Consider the following 23,473-nt stretch of genomic DNA (forward strand, 5'->3'; position numbering starts at 1 on the left):
CCCCCCAAAGTTTCTCAGCAAAGTTTCTCATGAAGTCAGGGACAGCCTTAGGAGCTGCAGAGCCCAATACCTAACATTTTTGTGGGCGTCACACCCTCTGTGCACCCCCCCCATGCGCACTGGGATGAGTGGCAGCAGAGAGCCTGGCGTCGATAGTTCCTCGAGTGAAGCGTGGCACCCAGAAGTAGATGGTGGTGATATGACGTCTGTTTCCAAGGTGCCAACTGTTTCCTAGGGGCCAATTTCAGCCCAATTGGCCACACAAGTGCTCTGCTTGCCACACTGACCACTGCATGGAGGCTTTATCTCCACGTGAAGTGCTGGCTATGGCTGCAGGCAACCCACCCAGTTACGCAGAATGTGTACAATTGAGCTAAATCTGGCCCTACATGGAATGGGTCTGTAGCTTCTGCTGCTTGAGCCACTGCTGTTTTATTTCTTGGACTAAGAATGGAATGTCACTTATGAGTGGGTTTTGGACAACCACTTGTGACTTGAACATCTTGTGATTTGTGATAGGCCAGTTCCGTAGAGATCACAGTTTCCATGGTTTTCTTAAAGGAACTTGCTTCTCAGTTCCCAGATGTGTCAGAGCATCGTGGTCCATTCACCTGAGCCAGTCAAAAAATCATGGTCCATGGATGGAAAGAGTCAATAAAAATTGCATTATTCACCCCATGATCCATATACTAAGCTATGTATATGGCTATACATAGCTACTAAGCTATGTGCCAGATGTGAGGTGATTAACTAGTCACTGTATCTTCTACAAATTGCATTTTTTTTATTGTCCTATTATGTAGGGGTACCTGGCTCAAGCCGCTTGCTGCAGCTCATTGTAGGTAAGTGGGGTGAGGCGCAAGGACCATGCAGCAAGGGGGGGACCACACAAGGACCACATGAATTGGATCCTGCACCTCCTAAGGCCAGCCTTGCTAGTGGCAGCAGCGTGTGCTGAACCCTAATCCCCATCCCCATCTCAATCCCCACACCCAGGTCCATGTGGACTTGTGCCAGATGTATTGCTGGTATAGGTCTGAGTAGACCTGGCAAACCAGTATGGCCTTACCCTGGGGCAAAAGGAAGCCTCCAGGTGCCAAAACTCCTCAGTTGGACACAGCAGGAGTCTTTCACACTTCTGCATACTTCCACACCACTGTATTGCCACACAGGTAATTAGGATTGGGCTGTTAATTAATGAAATTAAAGAAAAAAAGACTGTTCTTTCAAATTGAATCATTTATAATGTGGAATTTTCTAGATGAATCAGTTCAGAGCTCTACCAGATATTTATGAATCAGTCCAGAGCTCTAACAGATATTGACTCCACCTAGTCCAACATGCCATGGTCAGCCAATGTACTGCGGTCAGAAGGGCATAAAGGGCATGAATGCAATGGCCTGTTCCATGTTGCTTGTCCCCAGTACGTCTCTGAATATAGATTCTGAGGCTAAGTAGCAAGGAAAGGCTGTCCTCTTCTCGTCCTGCCAAGATACCTACTTCCCAGGGATGTCTGACTGGCTAAGTTGGAAGCAGGATATTGGCCTGAATGAATCTTTGGTCTGACCCAGCAGGGTTCCACTTATGTTCCATTCATGGAGATCCTTTCATGCAATTTGCTGGACATAAAAGGAAAAGACAGGATAAGGAGTTTAGGGACCAGCTATCACCTCTCAGCCTAATCTTTTTCTACAGGAGGTTTGGCTCATGATGAAGACAGTTTATCAGGAATGAATGCTTAGTGCAAAAAAATATGTTAGATATGCTAAAATTGACAGCCTCATGCATGGCCTGGAACTTCTGATCACCGTTAAGCATCATTTAAAGTTGTAATTCTATTTTGAGGCCATCATCCATTCTCACGACATGACCGAGCCAACGCAGGCGTCTCTGTTTCAGTAGTGCATACATGCTAGGGATTCCAGCACGTTCCAGGACTGTGTTGTTTGGAACTTTGTCCTGCCAGGTGATGCCGAGAATGCGTCGGAGGCAGCGCATGTGGAAAGCGTTCAGTTTCCTCTCCTGTTGTGAGTGAAGAGTCCATGACTCGCTGCAGTACAGAAGTGTACTCAGGACGCAAGCTCTGTAGACCTGGATCTTGGTATGTTCCATCAGCTTCTTGTTGGACCAGACTCTCTTTGTGAGTCTGGAAAACGTGGTAGCTGCTTTACCGATGCGTTTGTTTAGCTCGGTATCGAGAGAAAGAGTGTCGGAGATCGTTGAGCCAGGGTACACAAAGTCATGGACAACCTCCAGTTCATGTGCAGAGATTGTAATGCAGGGAGGTGAGTCCACATCCTGAGCCATGGCAGACAGGCCAGGGACAGACTGCACTTGCTCCCAGTGTGGAAGGGTTTGTCACTCCCGAATCGGCCTTTCCAGCCACACTAGACGCTGTTCCAGAACCACCTTTCAGAGCGCGACACCATAGTCTTTCAAGACTGAAGGTTGCCAACTACTATTTTGAGGCACATAATATAGTCTTCCAAATGTTGCATCACGCTGCCCCATAAATGTTTATTCTTTAAAGCAGCACTTTTCAAATTTATCTCCATTGTGACGCCCTCCATGCTGCAGACGTAGCACCTGAAAGTAAGTGGCGATGGCATGTGACATCACTACCAGGTTGAGATCACCCAATTGCAGACCACAGAACGACCCCCAAAATGGGGAGGCTCTGAGTGAGCAGGCCCTTCCAGCAGCTAAAACCTCGCACATGAAGCCTGCCTGCCAAACCTCCAGTCTTTGGAGTTACGACTATGGTATTGCTGCTGGGAAGCAAACATCCATAATGTCCCTGAGAACTTGTTCTGATGCACACTTTGGGGATCCCTGCGCAGATCCCAATCTGAAACAGCGTGCACTAACTCGCTGCTGGCGTGCACTGTCACAATGGTGCCACAAAGCACATTTGCAAGCCCTCAGTGCCAGCCCATGCTGGAGCTAGCTCAGTGCCAGTGGAAGCAATAGCAACTGTTAACTCACAGCAACTGTTACCCTGTACATGCCTGATCTCGTCTGATCTTGGAAGCTAAGCAGGGTCAGGCCTGGTTAGTACTTGGATGGGAGACCGCCTGGGAATACCGGGTGCTGTAGGCTTACACCATAGTCTTTCGAGACTGAAGGTTGCCAACCAGTGGGAAGCCAGTGCTCTGCTGCTCGGTGGTCACCTGAACTGCCAGGGGCATGGCGGGTGGAGGGCGGGGATAGTGCGGGAGGAGCTATGGCAGGGAAGGGAGTGGGGCGGGAGAAGGGCGAAACCAGTGGAGCTCAACTCCACTGGATCATGAACTCCATGTCCGGCCCCACGGCTGATGTGGAGCACTGATTCTGCAGCAGCTCCTGAGCTGCCGTTGAATCGAGTAGCCCCATTGTGGGGCTACTTCCTTTGCTCAGGGAAAGGGGATGAACATCCTCTTCACTCTAGAAGGCTGCAGTGGCTGCCTGGGGCACACTGGATGCCATGGCAGCCACTTTTGCCACTGTGGCAGCCCCTCGCTCTGGGCAGCTCAGGATTTGGCTGCCCATCCACAATAATATTTCACTTCTGAACTGTAACGTATGTGACGGGTGTTAGTCATATTTAAAGAACACCACTGATTAGATTTTCCAGTCGTTCCTGGTGAGGCTACAGGAGACTGACACCATTTAAAGAGTTCTCTTTGCACCTGGCAGCTTTTGACAAACCGGAAAACCCACCAGGCTTCTACGAGCACTGCCTGTTCAGTATTTGCACTGTGCCTTTCTGCATTTTTAGTTGTTTAATAAAGCTGAGACAGGGGAGAGAAAGAAATGTCAACTGAAACTGCAAAATAAAAATCATAGAAACTTTCCCTTGACCTATAGGGAGGACCTGAACTGCAAACGGAGTGTCTGTCAAAGCCTGCTGCTTCCAGCAACTGAAATTTAGCTGAAGAAGGAATGCACAGGGAGCTTTTTGGTGCCCCTGCGATTTAGATGGGCAGCATCGATGAAGCTCAACTGCCTAAGATTTTTGAAAGGAAGTTGCTCAGAGGTTTGTGTACCTGTCAGACATGGCTCCAGGGCAGTTGAGGGCAAAGACAGTCTTTATATCACAAGAGTTGATCTCTTTCTATTAGGTCAAGGAGCTTCACTTGACCACAATCACCTTTTGGAGGAAGGAGGATTCCTTGGCAAGTGTGGTTGATCTTATAGTTCTCTCTTGTGGCCAGGCCTGGGATAAATTGTTACCTCTCAGGCCATCAGTTCAAGATCAGCTGTGAGCTTCAGGTCCTGATGGCATTTTTTGCATCCTGCCAACATTTCTGTAAATCCGTGTTTACAGTGTGGGTTGAGACCCACTAGGTGGATTGTGGGTCAATTTCAGGTGGGTCCCCATCCATTTCAATGTGTATTTTTAATATATTGGACTTGATGCTACCAGGATATGTGACTGCATTTGGGGAAAAGTTACAGATCTGTGCTTTTAACAGGCTACTATGTATATGCTTTTCACAAGGACAGTCAATGGGGTTTAATCCCAGGTAAGTGTGGATAGGATTGCAGCCTTTGGAATATTTGGGGAATTTATTTAAAACAGATCAACAAGTGCTTGAGAGGGTTAGGAAGTTTCTTCCTTATTTTAAGTAAAATAAATTTATTTTAAATAATTTTTTAAACTTATACTTATTATATGTATACTTGTACTTATTGTAAACTTCTAATTTACTTAATTGATGGATTGGTTTGATGTTGTCAAATGGGGTGTTAAAAATGTTCCTGATTGATGTCACTTCTGGCTATGATATCACTTCTGGTGATTTCTGGATCCTGATGATCCACTAAAAAGTTTGAGAACCACTACTGTAAATGACAGATAAATTCCAGTGTTATTCATCACACAGACCACTGTTCCTTTGAAGAAGTGTGGAAGTTTGTGTTTTCACTAACTTTCCAAGATAAAGACTTCTTGCATTATAGAGGTTTGTCCAGAAGTCAGATCAAAACAGCTGACACTTATTGCCTACTTGTGCAGCTACTAAAAATGATGCAAAGTTCATCCGATGAAACTTTGGGTAGTTATAATTCCAGCTATCTGTGGCTGAGCCCTAGACTCTTGCTTTGTACCCAGATGTCACGCAAGTAGAAATCTTCAAGCAGTTCTCAAACCACCTTCAGAAACTAGTGAACATTTTCATGGGGCTGCTGTTTGCAAACTTATCACTTTTGATTTCTAATTGAACTGAGAGCCAATTCAATTGTTACAAATGAGGAATGCGAAAGCATGAGTCACTCAGCTGTACATCTGCTTCTCCCATGTGCTGTCTCACCCAAATCAGTTCTAACAGCCAGAACTGTATGATGGTTAGACATGGGGGAACTAAGACATTGTGAGTGCCTAGACTTCTTTCTCAGCTTGTCCTATCCCCCAGGCTTTTTCTAAGAAATACAAGTGTGATCAGAATTATTAAGCAATCATTACACTGATATTTTTTATGCGGCAAATAATGAATGAAAATGATCATTTACAGCAAATATTTTTGGCAAACCTACAATGCAAGATCCAGGCCCCAAGAATTACTAAGCTGCCAAAATCCACAAATACAACCATATGTGGGCATTTTCTTAAAAAAATGCCTATGCTACTTAATATGCAGTACATTTGTCCGGAAATTGAAAGAGTATGATGTTTATCAACATATAATAGCGTTTGTTCATTACATTGATTTTTATTATGGGTTTTCACAATTTGCAATAATTGCAATCGAAACAACAGGAATGGATTTCTGATTGTTCATTGTTGGGAACATCTGTAGAAAATATGTTGGCATGGCACCAGAATGTACTTTATATAATTTTTTTTTTAAACAGTGGCTAATTATAAACATTGTCTATAATGGTTCTTTGTAGTTTATATAATTGCATTTTGTATAAGAAAGAAGCCAAGCTGAATCTGACTTCATTTTTCCATTAGAAAGGATTTGACTGTCTTTATTCCATAGCACCAGCTGCACTGAGCTTTGTATGAGATCACTGTGCTTAATTTCAATAGCCAGAAGAAAGATTTTACTTTTTAAGTACCTTCTCTTGCAGATGTGCTGGGGCGGGGGCATCATTTGGTTCCTTTAATTGCACAAAGAAAACTAGAGCAGTTCAGAAACTTTGCTTCATATGTTACTTCCTGACCAAGATTCTGCTGAGGATATCCAAACTTCAAAACATTTTTTTCTCAGCCTTCTTTCTGGGTAGATTCTTGCTCATCATCAGAATGATCATTAGATATGTGTAATTCTGTTCTTTTGACAACATAGGAACACTTTAGATGAAATGTGACTCCACAAAGATTGATGGCTTCCATGGAACCAGTGGTGTACCTATGGGAGGGTCAATGGGGTCAAGGGACCCCAGGCTGCATGTCTGGGGGGCGCCACCACATCCAGACATGCCGTCCCCCAACACCGCTCATGCCATCATGGCTGGAGGGTTGAAAAACATCACTTCCACTTTCTTGGGAAATTTTTATGCCCTTTGAAGGCCTTCTGAGGGCCGGGGAGGCCTCTATGCCCTTCAGTAGATCTTTTAAGGGCATAAAAACCTTTACTTATTGTTTTCAGGTGAAAACTGAAATGACATTTTTAGCCCTCCGAAGGCCTTACAAGACCCCCAGATGGAAGGCAGCAGGTGTGACTTGGGGGGGGGGGTGCCTGGCTGGTGGGGCAGGGTGGCAATTTGTGATTGTGGCCCTGGGCAGCATTGGAGCCAGAATCGCCACTCCATGGGACCAGTTCACATAAGCATGTTTATTACTTTTTGTGACTACAATATAAGTATCATATAACCAAAAAGTCACCGCTTTTCTAACTCCCAACATCAACTTTTAAATAAAGCCCATTCTCACATTCAGCTGTAAGTTATGAAGTACTGAGTAATCAAATGGTGAGAAAAGGGATACATAGAAGTGTGCCACAATCCATGAAGACTGACTAGTCTATTGTGTTCAAGTGATGAAAGTGAGTTTTAATTCACGAGACTTACAGGGGAAATTTGAGTCCTTTCTCTGAAATATCAGAGATGGACACAGACTGTTGCTAAAGTCAATGAAGTTTTAACATGATCCAATATATAAACCATGTTTATGAAGAAGTAAGTCCTATTCATTTCAATGAAATTTACTTTCACTATACAATATATATATTCTTACGCATAGTCCTACCACTGTCCTAGATTTCATACACACACCCGCCAGGACTGTAGGTGCTGTGACATTATTTCATGACCTCATAGTTGTGACCTACATTCATTCAAGAAGATAGCAATGAGTGATGGACTTAGCGTACTACTTCTCAATTTTTTAAACACCACTACTCACTTTGTTGGTCATGGCAACTACAACACACCCCAGAACACCTTGCGACTTCTGGGTAATGCCCCAGAATGCCTTGTATTTTCCAGGTAGTGCCTGTGAGTGACCCATTTCATTGGCTGTATTGTGCCCCAGAATGCATTTCGGCTTCCAGGTAACACCCATGCAACCTACCAAAAACCAGGTTGCGACCTGCTGGTGGGTCATGACCCACAGTTTGAGGACTTAGATTTGTACTGCAAACTTAATTTTCTACAAACACAAGAGCCGCTGTTATTAGAACATGTTCTAATGAAGAACATGGCAGCACCAAATGAATGAATACAACAACAACCTGATTAGGATGAAGATATAAAAATCACTTCTGACAAGTTACTTCTGACAGCTCCGTACCGACTATTTAGTAACATGTTATCTCTCAGGCTCACTTCCACCAGTAATACAGGCATAACAATAATGACCTACCTTACAAGGTTGTTGTGTTATTGCAATATATGTGAAAAGCTTTCAACATACTAAATGAGCAATATTTTGACTGCTAAGCATTATTACGCAATCAATAGTCTGCATGCGGTGCACATATTTGCATGAATTGGATTCTTATAGTTTACATAGCTTCCTCACCCAAGCTCCCTTTTTACTCCAAACTTACATCGGATAACTTTAATAAGCACATTAAAAAATTATATGAAGGAGTCACATAAAAGATTTTAATTAGCCATGTTCACAGTTTGCGGACACTAAAACTGTCTGGTGCTAACATTTTCAAGGATTTAATTAACAAGTACAACAAGATTTGTTTAATGTTATAATGTGGTAGAACATGACTGTGGATATCTATTTTAATACCAAAATATTAGATTAGTTAGGAGTGTCTATATATAGATTAAAAGTGCAGATCTCTTCTAGTCAAATGATATTCTTGCAGCTTCATTAACGTTCAAAAAGTTTATCTGATAGAAAGGTACCAATTCGTCTTAACTTCATTCTGCTATAATATATATACATTTTTTTTTCTCAGTTCCCCAAGTAAAAATATGAATTATCTAGTAAGATCTTCTGGTGGGAAAGTTCCAATGAAATCAAATGACATCTGGTCTTTCCAAACATCAGGTGTAAAGTAATATTTAAAAAATTAGACAGTCTAGTAGCATAGCTAGAGTGGGGGTGGTTCAGTAAGTACTCCAGGCATGCAACACATCATGCAAATAGCTCCTCCCACTTGTCCTTGGAACCATTCAGGGCAGTGATGAATGAACAAGCAGAAGACACCGTTTGGTTCGGCAAGCTCTGGCACATTGTCATTGTTGCCCAGATTGGCTCCCACGATGAATGGGAAGGGCAGGTTACATGGTGGGTTGCAGCACCAGGCAGTACTTTCCGTTTAGCCTCTCCTCTAGCTTTACTACTGAGAGAGTCATAGTGATGGTGTGCCCCCTTGGTTCACCACATCATTAGCTGGCTTGTTCTGAGCTTGAGATAACCTAGGGACATGGAATTTCCAGAAGCTTCCTTTCAAGGAAAAGCAGCGCATGGTGGAGCTGCAACCAGGAGCAGAACTGCTGAGAAGGCAAAGTAACAAAATTCCCTACCCTACAGCAGTATCCCATAAGCCCACATCATGCACTTACAGTGCAATCCTAACTTGCTCTGGAACAGGCAGGCTGGCAGGCCTTTGCTGCATCCAGCACAAGTTTGGGGCTAACTGCAGGCCAGCCCAGGGCAAGGGGAAATAATTCCCCTTAGCCCAGGTAACACTGCAGCAGAAGCCCCAATGGGGCTACTTGAATCCATGCCACCTATAGAGGTGGTGCAGAGTTGGTCCAGGCTGACCCAGAACAGGGCTACCAGCATAAGTGCCGAATCCTGACCTCACCTCCTACTCCCCATCCAGATACCTGTCTGCTGCCTGCCCTCCCCATACCCTGAAACCTCCTCCTCCCTGCCACCTCCCCACATCCCCCCAGACCTCTGCCAGCCTGGAAAGGCCAAACTCAGTCGTCCCAGGGGTTGCATATTCTGAGCAGATCTGGGCACAGGGATCCTTTGGGCAGTCACGTCTGTCTTGACGTCCTGTTGCACAGCCTTGTGGGATGCCAGGCAACACTGCCCAGAACATCCCTTTGCCCAGATCTACTTGGAATACATGCAGCAATGTAGCTACGTGGCAGAATGGTAAGCTCCAGTTCAAACAGGAACCGGCTTTTTGGCACGCAGTGAAAATTTGGTGACTGCATGCAGCGGTCATGATTTTGGTGACTGCTGGTGTAGCCCATCACATGGTTGGACCAAAACTCCTAAACCTTTTACTAATATCTTCCCAAACCCATTTTATTATCAGGGCAAAGTCTTCTTAGTGATAATAATTTGAGGACAATACTATGGACTTGGTAGCGTAGATGGTGGTGGGGGGAGCCAAAATGGTAAGTACTGCAGGTGCTGCAATTCTCAGTGTAAGCAACCCCTCCCACTTGCTATCTAAGCCATTCTGGGCAGCAACACCAATGCACAGAAGTTTGTTGAATCAAACAGCGTCTCCTGAGCATTGCCATTGCTGCCCAGAATGGCCTCCAACAGCAAGTGGGAGGGGCTGCGTACATGGTGCATTCTGACACCTGCAGTACTTACTGTTGCCCCCCCCCCCCAGGTATGCACTGCATGGACTTTCATAAAACTGTATCCGTCCTGAGAAGTGTAACAAGGAAATCAACACTGAGGCCCACAAAAAAGGCCAGCCCCTCAAAACAAGTTGGTCTGTCTTTCAGTTTTGAGACAGAGCAGCCACCTCTGTAGGGGCAGGGATGTTTCTGCGTATGTCCAGTTCACACAATTAACAGCCTTCAACCAGTTTCTCTCCCATGTTCTGCTTTGATTTCTCACCCGTTGATCAGTCAGACAAAGTGATGCAAGGAGAAGGTAGAAAGTTTATCTGGGGTTTTCAAAGATCTGATAAATCCCCTTGGACTGATACATTATGACAGGCTCATGGCAGTTCCGCTCATTTAGCTCAGAGGTGCACCTGAGCACAAACAAGCAAACCAATCTGGCTTCGGTCAGAGCGTTTTAATCACCAGCTGGCTAAATCCTACACTCATTGCGCTGTGTATTTTTTTCCCCCCCAGCAAAGATTATATAACAGGAGTCTTACTCCTCTAAACACCTCCAGATTGTCATGCATTAATTCATTAGGTCATAAATAAATCACACACGCTCACCTTTCCCTAAACCGATTCAGCGTCCTTCATTTGCATTCCAGTGGGCACTTCCATGCTAGTTGAGATTTCTTTCATCACTAATCAACCACATTGGTTTAAGTATGACGTGATGTATATAAGAAGATGGATATGAACCACAACAGCTTTGAGGCACAAGGTTGTGTGGTTTGTAATCACCACAGGATTAAGTATCACTTTTATCTACTTCTAATCATTAGGAAAGGATCTGTAGCCATGCACACACAGGTAGAGAAGAAAGCTAGAACACTTTCTTATACTAAAGGGGAAAGAAATCACAAAGGTTTTATTAACTACAGGCTGGTTTGCACAAGAGTGATATGGTTTGCAGGCTCATGACCCTTTCTAAAATGCCCAGAACTTTTAATGTCAACCAGAACTCATACTTTTAAATTTGGACTAAAGCAGATCCACCTTTGGGATCATCCAACACAAAAAGAACCTAAGGTAGATAAGGCAAGCAAGACTTTGTCCTGAAGGAATTTAATTGCATACATCCCAATATACATATACAGGTGTAGTGAATAAACTCTGTGCCTTTAATAAAATCAGGCTCCATTCCCTTCAGTTTCCATCCATCCTCTCTTTCCTTGGAAGACAGCCCAATCCACCACAATTCCCTGTGCATGATGCAGCAGCACCATGGCAACATCCGCTGTATCCCTCAGGGAGGTTTTGGCACATTGAGACCTCCTCAAGTAAGGGAACATTTGTTCACTTGCTCCAAATTAAGTCCCAGCTGCAGCCATGGGTCACTATGGACCTACACTAATGCTATCACTGGAACAAGTCCACATTGACCCTTGAAGGTGGATAAGGCTTGGGGGATTAGGATTCAGCAAGTGCCACTTCTGTCCAACCCACCGCCATCCCAGGCCCAATCTGCCTTCCACCACAACCCATCTGTTTCCTGTTCTGACCATCCACTTCCCAATTCTACCCTCCCAACTCCCTCTTGACCCCTGCACAGCTTTTCTTGCACTAGTGGGCATCCTCAATCCTTCTTCACATGGACCTGGCTACACATCACTTGTGTCAGCAGCCAAGCCACAAGCTTCAGTTGTATCATGTTTGTGACAGCCACAAAGTGCATTATGCTGGGGAACATGTGCTCTGCCAGCATAATGTACCTATAGGGTTCGGCCATAAGAGAATTCCTTTAAGAGCCCCACCAGAAACTCATATAAAATTCAAATAAATAAGCTGTTATGTTTCCAAAAAGTTCATGTAGACAGAATAAGTAATCAAGGCTCAACAGAAAATGTAGTACATACTAAAGCCCAACTCTGTGACCTCACCTACTCATGTGTATAACCGATATCTCTGGTGACAATAGTGGCAGTGATGTCACTAGCAGAGTGCCGGTGGTGCGGCCCTCACCAGGTGACACGCATGAGGGGTTGACACCACTACTCATAAATTTTTTTTTAAATCTTGTTATGTTCAAATAACACCATCATGTTATATATATCAATCAATGTGTAATTTTATGCAGAATGCAAGGAAACAAACAGCATTGAAATATCACTATTCTATCAAATGTTATAGCCAAAAAACCAGCAGGGGGTGATCGGTACATCACTATGCCCACTGGCTGGTGCATTGCCACAGCCACTGCATGCGAGGAAGTCCATCGGGGGGGTGACGTGCTGGCCTCCCACACCAGGTGACATGAACCCTAGTGATGCCACTGAATGGTAGTATTTGTAAAAAAGGGTAGTTGGAAAAGGGGTACTTGCAGAGAGAGAGAGAGAGAGAGAGCGAGAGAGAGAGAGAGAGAGAGAGAGACTTGTACCAAAAGTTTTGGGACCTTGTAGAAAACAGAGCTTGCAGTGATTAAGACTGGAACTACACCTTACATGACAAAGCTTGTAAAAAAAAAAGATTGCTGCTTCTAGACAAAGCAGCAAGGGAAGGAGCAACATGTTGCAGAAAATCGCTTGTAGCATTGCTTTGGAGGGCTGCTTAATATTTCCTCCACCCCCCTGTTTTTCTTCTGCAATTCCTGCCTGAACCACTTTTTCTCCATGGGATGCCAGATGTATTTTTTTGTCCAGTAGCAAGATTTTATTTCCCCAGTTTGTGTGTCATTTTAAAACCAATTCTGCTCTCTGTATTATAGCCACTGTATTCTGTATTCTGATATGATGAAAACAACTTTTTGAGACTCTTTTAACTCTTTGAAAACTATTACCATTTTTACTAACCATAGTTTCTATTATCATTGTTATTATTTTCAAACCATGGCAATCACTTCCACCTCATACATATCATACAAGGCACCTAGATAGCATACAGATACACATAGCTGAGAGTCAGCATTTGTTGCGCACAGTGTGTGAAGTGGTCCTCGTCTCATGGATGAGAAAACCCAGCAGGACTTGACTCGAGTCGAGTCTCCGAGTCACCGCCCCCCATTACTCGACTCAAAAAAAGAGTTATAATGGGGGCACTTTCCAAGTCACCAAGTCACCCTTTAGTAACTAATGAATCGAGTTGCCCCCCTTTAAAAAGTGGAAATAAATAGGGCTGCTGCCAGGGTGTGTGTGTGTGTGTGTGGGTCGGAGCTCTCTTTGAACACTCCCCTGCTATCTCCACCCATCTGTAAAGAGGACAAGAGGGGTGGGATGGACGGCAAGGGAGACGGAACAGATGCGGCGAGAGGGAGGAGAAGGGTCACAAGCAGCAGCTGGGAGGCTTTGCAGGAAGACCTGAGCCTTGCAGGTCTACTCAGTAGTCCCTCTTTAGTCACTCCTTCAATTAGGGCCCCCCCCTCCTGAAAAACAACAGAGCCATGCCATGCAAAGTGTGATCACTATGAACTCCTTCCCTGCCTTCTCTTTCTCCCTAGGCTGAGTCGCCCCCTTAAAAAAGCCACCTGTGGGAAAAACAGGGCTGCTGTCAGGTTCTGTGTGTGTGGGGAGTTCTTTTTAACTACTTCCCTGTTGCCCTGTTCCATGTGTAAAGAGGGCGGGAGGGGTGGGCAGGATGGAATGAGAGCCAGGACAGAAACAGCCAGAATGGGGAGGGTCACTAGCGCAACTGGGTGGCTTGCCAGGACAACCTAATCCTTACCAGCCTGGGTCCTGGCATCTGCCCAGCAATGCTGAATCCCTGATGCTGGCCCTGACTTTGCTTAGTATTAGGCCCTCCACCCCTTAACAATGTTGGTTGATTCGCTTATAGTTTACTTCCTCCAAATTACGCACAGTGTGTGGGGGCGTTTTCATCTCAGTTGCCTTCTTGTAAATCACACTTTGCCTTCACTTTCCCAGGTCTATCATTAAGTTCCTCATTCAGTTTCCAGAAGGATGTGATGTGCAAATAATAGCAGGCTTTCTACCATGGATCTGTGATGACATATGAACAATACATGAAGTAGAATTCAAAGTTACTTTCAGACCCGCTCGTGGGTTGCAGCAAGACTTCCCTGCAGCTATTTTAAAAAGTCACACTTCAAATCAAGTCATCATACCAAACATGACCTGCGCAACTAATTTTACCATTATTTCTAAACTCTAAATGAATATATATTTTCCCTCCATTGGCATTTGTTTTTCTTTTGTAAGACCTCATCCTATAAATAAATAAATAAATAAATAAATAAATAAATAAATAAATAAATAAATAAAAAGAGACTGCTACAATCCATCTAATGTCAGGTCATTAAAAAAAAATTCAAGTACAACCAGTAATTCTGCAATTTTTTAATTGCAAGCCAGTATAGGTGTTTTTTTTTTAATTGCAACCCAGTATGGCTGCACTAGTGGGGGAAGGATAGGATTGAGTTCAATATTTCTCAGCACATTTGATTACTGTGCACTTGATCACTGAGAGCTGAACCTGCTTGAGCCAGCTGAAAAGCACATGTCAGGGTCCAGTGTAGGCCCTTGAGTTGCCAGAACTTCAGAACCAGGAAGGGTTTCTGTGCACGGATGGTGACGGCTGGGCATGCCCAACAGAGCTTCAGCGGCTTGATCCACTGGGGGATGTGGCCGGCTACAACAGAACTCCAAAGGGCTCCAGGTGCTGAGGTAAAGCAGCCAGCTGCGAGCGGAAGGTGGCGGTAGCCACTTGGCCCCCTAGGGAGCCCTGGCACCAGGACCAGGGGGCGTGAATGGGAAGCCCCAGAGCCTTCTGGGGCATTGCCTGGTCCAGACATCAGCAGCCAGCAACCAGGCTTCCCAGTGCTGGATGCGGGGAGGATACCACTGAGGAAGTCGTCCACAGAGATTCTCCCTCCCAGTGTGCAAGTAGGGTGGAGGGCAAGTGAGTTGCACAGGGAGGAAGGTGGGAACAGATGGGGGGCCACCATTAGCAACCAAAGAGAAAGGGGCAGGCTGCACAGGCAGCACTTTTGTGGACCTCTGAGAAGGAGAGGAGCCAGGTGGGGCTACCAGGCCCCCAAAACCTCAGGGTGGCCTATGATGATGGGCCAGATGGATGGATGACCTGCCTGTGAGTCTCAAAGGAAGTGAAGCCAGGGAGGAGGATAAATGTAACTACCTCACCCTGTAACTACCTCACCCTGGGCCAGTCAGAGGCTTCCCCGGCAGTGGACATTCAACTGGGAACCCCAAAGGTTCCACGAGGCCCCCTAGAGGTACACCCCTGACCAGCTAGCCTGACCCCTTTGGGGCAGCATCCACCATCCCCAGGGTGTGATAGCACCACATTTCAGGATGATATGCATATCCTTGCAGGTATGATATGTCTGACTTGGATAATTCGCACATACAAACCATTCCTTGGAGTTAATGTAACCATCAGGTTCTGCTTCCAACCCACTCCTTCTCCCCTCAAAAAATAAAAAAAATAAAAAAATCCAGGCATGGACAAGTCAATTGGCACAACTGCTACTGTTCTATTCTGAACACTGGGTACGTGCCTCTGCAGAATCTATACTCAGAGCGAACAATGTGCTCTTCTATATTTAGGGGGGTGAGCTGATATACAATTTCCATTTGCTAATGTACTCTTTGCAGGTGACAATCTAGAGTTTTCTGTCTTGCTCTACTTCCACAAATTCCCCGTTTCTAACACCTAGCACATTTGGAACATTGAAAACAAGAAAACATCTTCAGTGGCAGATGTTTGCTGACAGGCAGCAGATAAATTCTGCATTGGGCATATGTCTAATTAACACAATCCCCTCCTTATGAAGTTAAAACATGTTGTTTTCAATTTTTTGAAGCACACATTTTTATCTCGTCTTGACTCTGCTTCATAATGCACTTGAAAAGTCTGCAAATTTCTTTTTATTCCCCCCCCCCCCCCCATGATTCTCAGACTGGTCAGGCCAACGCTTGTAGCAAGACAGCAAGCACATGCAAAGATATAATTAAATTTCCTATAAGCTTGAGGGCAAGCCCAAAAGGTGTACGAGCATTCTCAGATTCCTCATTCTCATATATCAGAATGAAAGAAACAGCCTTTTGGTTGAATTATTTGGCAAACAAAAGGCTAATGCTTATTACATTACATGACTGTTGACTGTGATTGGTTATGATTTATGACAATATGGTCATAAAATGGCTGCCTGTTACCAATTCATTGTTAACTGTGATACCGGAGCAACACTTCAACAAATCCTGTTCAACAATGGGGTAAAAAAAAAAAGAAAGCAAAAGAAAAATAAACTTGAAGATCTGCTTTACTCAGCATTATGAAACTGAATTCAGGCCAGCGGCTTCAACCAATAAGAACATAAGAACAGTCCCACTGGATCAGGTCATAGGCCCATCTAGTCCAGCTTCCTGTATCTCACAGCAGCCCACCAAATGCCCCAGGGAGCACACCAGATAACAAGAGACCTCATTCTGGTGCCCTCCCTTGCATCTGGCATTCTGACATAGCCCATTTCTAAAATACAAATACTTGTTGACCTTGCAATCTGTTCAAGCGCAAGTGACAGTGAGATTTTCAAGGGGAGCTTTCAGCAAATCTGAGCACTGGTATGCATGGCTTTCGTACCATTCATGTATATGGCGCTTTACAAAGTAACACAGGCAAGAAGAAGACATCCGTACTCTCAAGGAGCCTGCAATCTTCCCAGTGAGGGATGAGAGGGATGGGGCGGAGAGACAAGGGATAGGTCCACACAGGGGCATAACTAGGCCAGAGCTTGAGGGGCACCTGTCCTGGAGGTGCTCACAACTGCCCTTCAGGCTCTACCCTAGTTACAAAGAAGGTGCTGGCAGCTCTGTGCCCCCCCCCATTCCTTCAACTGTGGAGGTTGCCCTTCAAGGGGAGCCATGAAAAGGGAATTCCACAGGAGAAGAAATGGGGGCACGAATCTACTGTAGCAAGCACTCCCTCCACTGGGAAGAACTGGAAATGATTACCTTGTGTCGCAAGTAGCTCAAGGCAGTCTCTTCGGGGTTCTCCCCAGAGGAGGAGGTGCTGGCTTCCTCCCCTTCAAGGAAAGTCTCCAAAGGAAAAGGAATGGGAGGCACAAAGCTTTTGCAGTGAGTGCTCCTTCCTCCAGGGAAAACCTAGAAGTGATATCACAACATCATGTACCGTCATGATGTCTGGCTCCAGACGCTAGGGCAGTGCATTATGGCTCTTGTTCCATGTTAGGGCTCTGAAGCATGGCTGAAACAGTGTCTCTTTAGCTATCCAGTAGAAGCTCAGTTGTAGTTGTGGTTTCACAGGACACTTAATATTGCACCTTCTCCTCATTAACTTCCTACAATCTTTATCTCCAAGGTAGAGGTAAAAGCATATGATGACACTGACCTAGGACTGCGGACCAAGAATGCTGACTTGATAGTAAATCGCATCCCATGCAATAATCTCAGAAAGGTGCATTTAGGACTGCAGACCTTTCCACTGTTGCGTTGTGGCTTTTGTACTTATTGTGGGTCAACAGGAATGTGAAATGCCACTCAATGCATGGGCGCAGAGCTGAATTCTGTGGTTATTTTTATCATTTGGCAAGGGGAGGGGGAGTTGCATGGTTTAGACCTCTGTGCATACAAGAGCCTATGCAGAGCACCTGGTTGCTTAATATATGATATGAGGTTGGTGAATGGGCATGTGCTATTTGAATTGGTTTGTTATTGGGCTGTCTGGTACACAGATTCTACAAGTCAGGGTATGAAGAGATCAACTGGGGTGGTTCAGATGCAAGGGAGGGCACCAGGATGAGGTCTCTTGTTATCTGGTGTGCTCCCTGGGGCATTTGGTGGGCCGCTGTGAGATACAGGAAGCTGGACTAGATGGGCCTATGGCCTGATCCAGTGGGACTGTTCTTATGTTCTTAAACTACAATTCCCAGGAGGCCTTGCAGGTCTCTTGTTATCTGGTGTGCTCCCTGGGGCATTTGGTGGGCTGCTGTGAGATACAGGAAGCTGGACTAGATGGGCCTATGGCCTGATCCAGTGGGGCTGTTCTTATGTTCTTATGTTCATATTTTGGGGCTGGGTCTTCCTAGTTTTGCCTGCTCCCTGCCTAGGATTGGGATCATGCCAACTGAATGCCTTTGGTCTCACAGAGTCGTGACCTAAGTGGGGGCTGATGGGAAAGGGAGTGCTTCACCTGGGCTGCCCATGCCTCTTTCCTCCTTTTCCTTCTTGCCTCACAGTTCACTCTCACATTTCTCCCCCTCCAGCCATCTCCCTTTCCCCCTTACTTCTTGTTCACCTTTCTCTGCTGTTCCTCTCCTCCCTTCACCATTGCCATCTTCCTTTCTTCATCCCCTGTTCACCTGTAGTATTGCTCCCTTTCGTAGTCTTTGTCTTATCCTTCCACTTCTCTCTCTTTCTCAACTAGCCCTTTCATCATCCTTCCACTTCCCGACTCTTTCTCTCTTCTCTGCTGCCTGTCCCACTTCTGTCCTCCCTTGCTTGTCTCCAACCATCCTCCTCTGCATCAAATTCCTTCCCTTTTGTGTCTCTTGTCCAGGCCCTGCCACCTCAATCAGCAAGAGGCAGGGCAGTTGTGTGTTTCTGAACAGTTTTCACAATATGTTGCTGCCATCAATGACATCATGGCCAGACAAGATACCTGGAAGCCCTAGTCCACCACAGTTGCTTGTGGCATTCTGGTCGGCCATGGCTGACAGCATAGAAGACCTATTCAGGGTCACTTCAAAAATTTAAGGCCATCTTGCCCTGGATGGTCTTTTGCACAAGGCCTATTCAAATGAATGGGAAATAAGAGAGCCAGGATAGTGTAGTGGTTCTGGTGGTGGACTTAGACTTGGAAGATACAGGTACAAATCCTGGCTCAGCAATGAAGCTTCCTGGGTGACCTTGGGCCAGTTGCTATCTTTCAGCCTCACTGACTTCACAGGATTGTTGTGGGGACAAAAGAGAACCACGCACACCACCCTTAGCTCCATGGAGGAAGGGTGGTATAAAAATGTGAAAATTAAAAATAATAAATAAGCAAGAGCACAAACCTTCCATTCATTTCAATGGGGTTGAGCAGGCCATCTTCCCAGAGGATTCCACCCATAACATTCTATGGTAAATTGTATCCTGGACCCCTGCAGTTGAATACAGTGCATAAAGTCACAGTATGCGCATTTTTAATAGACATACATTGACTCTGAAAGGAGATATATATTTCTGCTTTGGGTGCTTGTATTATAAAAACTGTATCTCATTTTCAGAAAGTAAAAGTGAAAATGAAAGCAGATGTGGGAGACGAGACTGGTAATTCATGACATTTCCCACCATTAATTTTGAATTCATCTGTTCTTTTCCATGCTACTCCCATCTTACCCCCACCCCCAGGCTGGAGTCCCCATATGAGACTTGTCACAATCTGTATCTGTCAGCTCAGGCAAAATGAAAAACCGCCCAATATGTTGCAGACAGTAGGACTTTAACAGAGTGGGTGGACCGGTAAACAGCATCTTGATTGACACTTCAGATATCTCTTATATGCACTGTGGATTTTTTTTTTTTCATGTTTTGGCTGAACTCAGGTGTTGAGAAGCAATGTGAGTTAACCGTTTCACTCTGCTGCTTGGAAAGACAATAATGTCTCACTCTAAGCACACCAGGTCCTCTGTCTGTTTACTCCAAAGTCCGTTTCACTGTGGGCTATGGGATTTGCACACTAGTGTTTGCCAACCTTCAGTCTCGAAAGACTGTATAAGCCTACAGCACCTGGTATTCCCAGGCAGTCTCCCATCCAAGTACTAACCAGGCCTGACCTTGCTTAGCTTCCGAGATCAGACGAAATCTGGTATGCGCAGGGTAACAGTTGCTGTAGAGCAGAAGATACTCAGCTGTGGGACTTTTTGCACAAACATTTCAACATTAGCGTGTCCATTTTCTTTGTCCTCTTGCACCCAAACCTCTGGCATTGCACACATTGCATAATGTATGCAGGGCCATACTACTTTGCATAATGACATCATCCATTCACGACATGACTCCTTCTTTGAATGGGTCCACTCATGGGACTAATCCAAGTGGCAGCCAAAGGAAGCATCTCACTGGGTTGTGTGATCCCCATCACATAATAGTTCCTTTGAGCTCTGTCCCCTGAAAAACTCTGGGAAGCCTGCAATAGGTTCAGCTGTTTCTTTGGTTGTTGTCCTGATCTTAGAAAAGATCATGAATGACCTTCTCCTCTCTAACATGCTGTTTTTCTATGCGCAAGGGACTTTTTGGAATGGAAGCACATCCAATCATGTGAGCTGCTTCTGAAGTCTGAAGTGGTATAGCCCAAGCACAGGTTTGTCATATCAATGAGAACTAGACTAATGCTGAGGCTTCATTGAAAACAACTTAGGGCAATTGTTCCCAAACTTACCGGGGTCACAGTGATGCCGCAGCCTCTTCTTCCTGGTTCAGCCAGTTGCCACCATCTTGGATTGTGCAAAATGTTCCCAAATCTCGCGAGATCTCACATGATTCAAGATGGTTGCACCCGAGAGAGCTGGTAGGAGGGGTCACTGGGGACATCCCACAATGCCCATGTGGTGCCCTAAGACAACAGTGCACAGTTTGGGAATCACTGTCTTATGGTACACAGAAAAGCTAGGGTGATGACAATAGATACTATGCGGGGCTACCCATGATGATAGTTCAGACACTGCAGAGTGCCACAGCCTGCCTTCTAACAGGGTCTAGGCATAGACACTACATTGTAATTGTTTTCTTTCAACTGCACTGACTGCTAATTACTTGTCCCAGACCTTCCAAAATACCTTCTGTCATGTGTGCCACTCTATTTCCTGCAATTGGTTGGGGAAGCTTTACTCAAGAGGCTATCCATTAGGGAAAGGGCAGCAAAAGAGCACCTGTTTTGCAGGTAGAAAGAGCAGGCTCAATCCCTTTCATCTCCAGGTAGTGCAGAGAAGAATTCCTATTTGAAATCCCCTGGAGAACCACTGCCAGTCAGTGTTGACAGGACTGAGCTCAACAAATCAATGGCTGCTTCCTTTGTTCATAAAAGGAAGGTACTCAGGAGAGTAGGGTAGCAACAAATGTAGAACAGCCTCCTCAAAAACACTAGGCTGAAAAGATTTTCAGTTTCACAGTCTGATTTCCCCAGGAGTTTAACCCTGCTGTGTTGGTCAGCATAATGAGATGTTCCATTTGCTTTCTGAACTCTATCTACTCCTCCTGACCAAGGATGACCCAGTTTAATCCAAAGGTCTACACTAAATAACATTGATGGGCTCTCCTGACTGTGGCAAAGAATATGCAACAGTACTGTTGGAGATAGGCACTGCTTGTCTTGAAAACAAGGAAAGGATTTGAAGGGAGTCCAATGGAATGTGCCCAAATCCTTGACGACGTAATGAGCAGTTGATGTAGACATTCTCAGAAAGCCCGCAGTCACCACATCTGTTGCTGCTACCTCAAGTTGTCCTCCCAAAAACTGTCTGAGAAGGGGAAAGCAAAAGTGTCAATGGGCACTCCAACCCCCAGTGAATAATGTAGGAGAAAGCAATTCACATGCCCTTAAACCAGGGACCAACTTTCCCTACTGGGAGGTCAATATGTACACACTTGCTGAATATATACATTGCTTACATGCTGCTGCCTCTCCAACAGGGACAGGGGAAAGGGGAGGCAGCTCATAGGACTGAAGTGGGCACAATCCCAGCCACAGTCCTGATAATCTAGACTGTGTAAATCCAACAAGGTTGTTTCTTTTTGTCTCAACACAATCTTGACACAAAGTCTGTGGTCAATGGTCAGTGAAAGTACTCAGTGCTGTAGTTGGTGAATTGAGTAATAATATTTAGATGAGTCTTTGCCTGCTCATACAATTTGGAATGAAGATAACTACTGAAGGCCATTGTAAGATGGCTGCTGGAGTTACTCCTGGAGTAGCTTTTGGAGGCTAAGTTGTAGTATAAATTATATACAAATAAAGAGTTTGATTTTTTCCACAAGAAGTTGGTGCACATATTTTGGAAGCTATAAGACACTGTGTCTGCATTTTATTACAACATTACCTGCACATCATGTGATCTGTGAACCTGTCCATCATTTCAATGGATCCTAGTTTTAGTGATCAAGGACTTGTTATTTACAATAGAAACACAAGGTATCTGGGTTAGTTTTCTGGATTTTTTTTTTTTTTAATTAGAGATTTCCATTGCTTTGAGCAAAATCAAAACTTGGGAGGATATAATACACCCAAGACTTTCTGAAATTGCTTCCTTTACGTGGATCACCGTTTCATAAAACACATTTCACAATTTCATCCTCTGAAAAATGAGTTTTGGTTTAATTTCCCAAGTTGGGGGAGAAGGAGCAAAAAAAGTGCATTGTCGCGAAATGCCCATTAGGAATGCATTTGGTTCTATACAAAAGAGCACATTTTTAATTGTCTCCAAGGAATGCAAAAGTTTGAGAAATCTTCATTACCATTTGCATGCCTGAGTAGTCAACCAAGGATGCCTATAGGAGGAGAAAAGAAAGCCCGGGGAGGGTCAGCAAGAAAGGTGAGCTAGAAAAAATTAATTTCCTTCTCTTTAAAAAAAGGAAAGAGATTTTGCTTCTGTTTCTAAATCGTACAGTTACAAAAAGGCTACCCTTGCAAGGAACAAATGAACTGTCTGACTGCTTTAGAAAGCCGTAATGAAGTGCAGAAGGGCCTTATTGAACTTTCCGCTGCGGCAAGGCTGATCATTGAGGTCTGTAGCGAGAAATGCGAAATGGAAAAAAAAGGGTGTTGAGAAGGTAGCAGAGGGTTGACCCATAATGCCTGAAAACAAATCATTTGTTCAGCAAAAGCCAGACTAATAACAGCAAATTTCTCTGTGTGTCTCCACAGTCAGCATATCTGAATACATTGGTTACCCTGCTCAACAGATTCCAGGGCCCGTGAAAGATATGCGCTCTCTGCAGTTCTGATCATTTTCTAGCATAATCGAATGTCTCCCCCCCACCCCCACTAAAGTAACAGATTTGTGGACAGCAGAACAGCCTAATCAGATGTGTTGTGCATTTGGCATTTATGATCCTGTTCAAGTTCCTGACCCGGTGGTTTCTAAGGATGTACCTGTATATAAGGGACAGAGGAAAAGAAAGGAATTTAATTTTCTCCTGCACATAGTGGGATGAGCATAGAGAACCCTAATTTGCCAAGGGGCCATTCATAGCTTGGATGTTGAAAATCCACTGTGCTGCTCACTGCACCTTTGAATGTTCAATAGGGTGCTGCTACCAGCTGTGCTTTTAAAATACACATGTAAGATGTGCAGTGCGCACAGAAGGGAAGGAAATTGTAAACTGGGATTGAAGTAGGCCGATAGAGTTGGGTTGTAAATTGTACAGGTCTGGTTTAGCAGTTGCTCAGGTGTGCACAGGAGCAGAGAAGAAATCCTTATGGCTACAGGTCATGTGAAGGAATTTCAAAAATGACAGTGTCAACATATTATCAGAGGTGAATCTGGGGTGTGACAGGTGGGGACACATGCCCTGGGTACCACTTG

The 23,473-nt window shown here is 44.8% G+C and overlaps 2 pseudogenes; one reads left to right on the top strand and one right to left on the bottom strand.

Moving 5' to 3' along the window:
* The first annotated feature begins 2,979 nt into the window (after nt 1-2,979).
* On the top strand, nt 2,980-3,099 carry LOC136656332 (5S ribosomal RNA; annotated as a pseudogene).
* Nucleotides 3,100-19,667: 16,568 nt separating this feature from the next.
* LOC136656670 (5S ribosomal RNA) lies at nt 19,668-19,787 on the bottom strand (annotated as a pseudogene).
* Nucleotides 19,788-23,473: the final 3,686 nt, after the last annotated feature.

The sequence above is a fragment of the Tiliqua scincoides genome, chromosome 6 (assembly GCF_035046505.1).
Source record: "Tiliqua scincoides isolate rTilSci1 chromosome 6, rTilSci1.hap2, whole genome shotgun sequence".
NCBI classification, from domain to species: domain Eukaryota; kingdom Metazoa; phylum Chordata; class Lepidosauria; order Squamata; family Scincidae; genus Tiliqua; species Tiliqua scincoides.